General features: G+C 35.5%; 1 non-coding gene across 1 annotated transcript; it reads left to right on the forward strand.

Moving 5' to 3' along the window:
* The first annotated feature begins 663 nt into the window (after positions 1–663).
* Positions 664–770, forward strand: LOC141682065 (small nucleolar RNA R71). Its single transcript, XR_012559470.1, has one exon. It is a non-coding gene; the product is annotated as a small nucleolar RNA R71 (small nucleolar RNA).
* The last annotated feature ends 4,306 nt before the right edge of the window (positions 771–5,076 follow it).

Below are 5,076 nucleotides of genomic sequence, written 5' to 3' on the forward strand. Positions count from 1 at the left end.
TGGTTCTCCAGAGTCTTAATAGAAACAGCCTGGCTTTGGCATATAAGAGCCTGGTTTTTGCACATAAGCTGCAACTCCTCCAGTTCAGATTTTTCATTCGAAGATAGACATGCACCATGAGTTTGTTGTTTTGGTGTAATTTGTTGCTGAAAACCAGGAGGGTTGAATAGCTTATTTCCAAACTGCTGGAACGGCTGTTGCATCGCATTCTGATTGTTACTCCAGCTGAAGTTAGGATGATTCCAGTTGTCAGCATGATAAGTTTCTGGAACTGGTTGCTGTGATCTCTGAAAGTTGCTCACAAATTGAGCTGAGTCACTAGATATAGCGCATTGCTCCATCACATGCGGACCTGCACACAGCTCACAAACACTAATTATCTGCTTAATACCATAGTTAGCCAAAGAATCGATCTTCATAGACAACACCTTTAGTTGAGCAGTGATAGTCGTAGCTATATCCACTTCAAGAACTCCTGCTACCTTGCCCTGTAGACAACTCTGGGTTGGATATTGATATTCATTAACAGCCATCAGTTCAATTAGATCATAAGATTCCTCATAGCTCTTTTCCCATAATAGTCCGTCTAATGCTGCATCGAGCATGGGTCTGGATTGTGCTCCCAACTCATTGTAAAAAAAATTGATGATCATCCAATCAGGCATTCCATGATGAGGACACTTCCTAAGCATCTCCTTGTAGTGCTCCTAAGCTTCACATAGTGATTCTCCCGTTTGCTGCGCAAATTGAGTAATAGCATTCCTGAGTGCAGCTGTCTTCGTCATAGGGAAGAATTTAGTAAGAAACTTCTGAGCAAGGTGTTCCCAAGTAGTGATTGAACCAGCTAGTAAAGAGTGTAACCAGCTCTTAGCCTTGCCCCTCAGAGAGAATGAGAACAGTCTTATCTTCACAGCATCTTCAGAAACACCGTTGAACTTGAAGGTGTCGCAGATCTCAATGAAATCCCTAATGTGCATATTGGGATCTTCAGTTGGAAAACCCCCAAACTGGATTGAATTCTGCACCCATTGAATTATGCCAGGCTTGATCTCAAAGTTATTAGATGTGATAGCTAGCCGGACAATGCTAGATTGAATATCATTGATCTTGGGTTGAGAAAAATATATCAAGGCTTTCGTTCGTGCTGCTAGATCTCCCATTGTACTGAGTACCTGAAATACAAACAAATAAACAGTGAGAGTAAAAGAGTCTGAGTTAGTGAACTTTAATGACCACTGATGACAAGCACATAAAATAAAAATTAACACCGAGTCCCCGGCAGCGGCGCTAAAAACTTGTTAGGGCGGAAACACGCGCTATTATTCACGCAAGTATACGCGTTCGCAAGTAGTATAAGATATAAATCAGATTCGTTCCCACAGAGACTGGTTTAGATTAAGTTCAATTTATGCACCTATGCAACAATGTATGGTTATCGCCCAATGCTAAGACAAATAACAAATTGGGTTTTTATTAAACTAAGAGATTATACTAAAGAACATTAACTAAGAGAATTGAGGTTGAATTACTATATATGACAAACATAGAATTCTAACTTCATTACTACTTCATTCCAAGTCATTGTTCTTAACCTTAACATGTGATGTGATGACACTAATCAGATAATACAAAACTAGTAAACGCCAACTTTCATTGTACGAATACCCTACTACCAAGCATCCACAAAAGAGATAGAAGTTGAATAGACACCAATTATGCTTAGTCCTTATATGTCTATAAGAATTGAAAATATAACGGTTTAAAGTGCAAGTTATCTATCGTGATTACATAGGGAAAGTAAGATGGCTAAAATTACCTACGAATCATGCATAACAAATACATGAACCTATGCTAGTATGGCAAGTTTTAAACCTCTATATTCACTGTCGCTTCAATAGAGATTAACACGCTATCTTATATGTTAGCTACGCACATAAGACGAATAAGCACAACTAATACCAGGATATCAATCAATCACCACACACTAAGGTATCGGAACAAGTTAACTAAAGAATTCCATAGTAAATCTACTAGAATCCCATGATCATGATTATCCCATAATAGAACTCATCGTCACCATGGGTTCATATGAAAGCATGATAATAACACAACGATATAAGGCTGAAAAAATATTTAATAAATAATGAAGTACGTCACAAGAGTATTAAGGTTCAACGCATAGAGAAAACTAGCATCCACTGTTACAACAAATTTAAAGAATCATGAGATAAACTAATACTCCCTCTTCTTCGTTGTTGTGTGCTAAAACGGTCTTCTCAATCTTCTCGCCTTCGCTCTTGTTCTTGAAGAAAACATCTTCCCATAAGGTTTATATAAGAGTCCAGGAGTCACCATGCCAATAGAAGCCCAAACAGAATTAAAAACAAATAAAACCAGAATCTGAAATTCCGCACGCATGCGGCCGCTTGCTCCCTCCATGCAGTCGCTTGCTAGCGCGCGGTTGTGTGCTCCTAGCGCGCGGTCGCGTGCTACCCTTCTTGAAAATTCTTCATTTTGCTCCTGTTTATGCTGATTTCTTTGCTCATCACCCCTTGACTGATTCCAAACACTTCCTTAAGCTTTATTTGATGAAAAGCACCTATCTAAGCAAGTTATACCCTAAAATGCAAAAATACTAGAAAATGCGTCAAATACACAAAATACTTGAATCCAAGACACCAATTCAAGCTGTTATGAGACGCTCTAAGTGGTATAAAATGCCACTTATCAGTTCTCACCCCCTGACGAGGATAATCCTTTAGAGACAGCAGGACTGTGAGATAACCCCAAAAGTCTCCCAATATGGACAACCCATTGAATGCGGATTCGAGGCTCCAAAAGATAAACTAAGTTAAAACCACTATTCCTTTACGAGGATAATTCGTAAGACTACAAAACAAGGTCTTCGAATATCTTCCAGGATAACGGGCTCCTACAAGCCACTTCCGGACCCTTAAAGCGTTAAAGCCACTTTAGAGGCTCTTTTTCGTCGCCTGTTCGATCGTTCGAGTTCAATTAGCCATCCGTTAAGTCATGGAAATAAACTCTTTCTCAATTTACTCATCATTATTTATTTAGCATCCCAAACGGCCTCCATTTGCGGCCAAAAGGCTCATGGCACGTTCTAGGGCTCAGGAGACATGTTCTCCGGAGCCTAGGTCACTTCTTGTTATCTGATGACCGTATTTGTTCATTCTAAGTTGTGAAACATCTTATTCAACGGACTTCTCATCAATGTTCATCCTAGTTGTATACGGCCACCTCTGGCGGCTAGCACTGCTTAGGGCATGCCCAAAATTTCTAAGATATGTTCTTCGGAGCTCGGTTTACTTCTTTCTCATCGATTATCCGATCCATCTCCCAAAAAACTCGATAAAATATTGACGTCAATTTTATGGCATAACAATTTTCATTCATGATATTTATGTCAAATATTAAATAAATTTTATTTTTAATATAAATTTAAATTCCACATTAAATGCATTTATATTTAATCTTACATGTCAAAGAATGCAAACAAAAATGAGATAATTCTTTGTTGCACTTGGTTTAATTTTATATATCTGTTAAAAGAAATTATTATATTCTGTTTTGTAATATATCGCTTAGAAAATTTTTACGGATCCTAAAGAAAAGTTAAATAAATAAAAATTGAGAACTAGACCAAAATATCTGTTATTCAGTGTCAATGGTCCTTTACCTTTTGACGGGTTTTGGGCCCAATTCGCCTATTGTATCCATATGTGTATAATGTGTGTTCAAGTCTGCCTAAGCCCATAACTTTCATGGACAGTTATGAATTTAGCCCAATAGGATTGGTCCCATTATTCCCTCTATAATGAACCTTATGTTAGAACAGAACGTTTGCTTTTTCTCATAACATTCAGAAAATACACATATACCATCCTTACATATGGAGGAGAATAGTGAAGATCAAATATCTAAAGTGCTCAAGCTCTTCGCTTTCTTTCAAGATTATCAATGGCCTCTTTTGATTCAGATACGCTTCCACTATTTATCTAGACTCATAGTTTTGATCGGGGAATGCATGCATATATATTAGTTATATACATGATTTAGTCCAACAATTGGTATCAGAGCCAACTCCTGTATCAATTCATTAAGTAAATTCGAATTGATGTTCGTATATCTACTGTTTCGATTCAGATTTTATACGCAGTATGTTTGCAATTTAAAAAATGGCCATGAATTTGGTTGTTAGTATATTATATTAGCCAATCAATAAACCTATACATACTAGTTACATCGAGTTGTTTATTACATAGTAGAATAATCATGTATGATGCTTAGACATGTAATTTTTTTTATTGCCTCGTACATGCTTTAATTGAAATATAAAATATCTAATTTGTTGACATGATGAGTTTTCCATGTCTAAAATTTTATTATTTATTATTAGAATAATGACATGTAGTAATTACGAGACTTCATGTTTGGTTTTAACTTCTTTTGGTTATAAAGTCATGGATTAGCTTATAATCATTCTCGTAATTGTAATTTATGTTATTTATTATTTTAAAGGGATATTTATGATTATTAATAATATATTAGCCCCTCATAAAAATTATTATTAATTTAATTTATGGGCTAATGTAGTCATTTTTTTATTATTAAAGTTTTAGATGGACCAACGAAAATCTTTTACTTTAATTTTTTAAGAGAAGGGTAAATTACACAATGTACGTGTACAAATTAATATGTAAATCGGCCCAACGAAAGATTTATATATTGACTTTGTAAACAGAATTTTAAAGTTCAAATTGTAGGATTTAAATTATTTGCTGCCCAATGATGATATAATTTTATATTTTACTTATTGTAATCTTCTGCTTAATTATAAATTACTTTTATATCAATAATCGGCCCAACGGTAGATATTATATTTAAATTACTTTTATGAGATGCCACTCCTAGTACCAAATGCTTGGAGATAATCTACACAGACATTAGTGGACCGTACTCTCTAGGTATAGGTGGTCATAAGTATTTTATTACTTTCATTGATGACTAATCACGTTATAGATACATTTACCTTTTGTATGAAAAATTTGAAGC

Source organism: Apium graveolens, chromosome 8, assembly GCF_009905375.1.
Source record: "Apium graveolens cultivar Ventura chromosome 8, ASM990537v1, whole genome shotgun sequence".
Lineage (NCBI taxonomy): Eukaryota > Viridiplantae > Streptophyta > Magnoliopsida > Apiales > Apiaceae > Apium > Apium graveolens.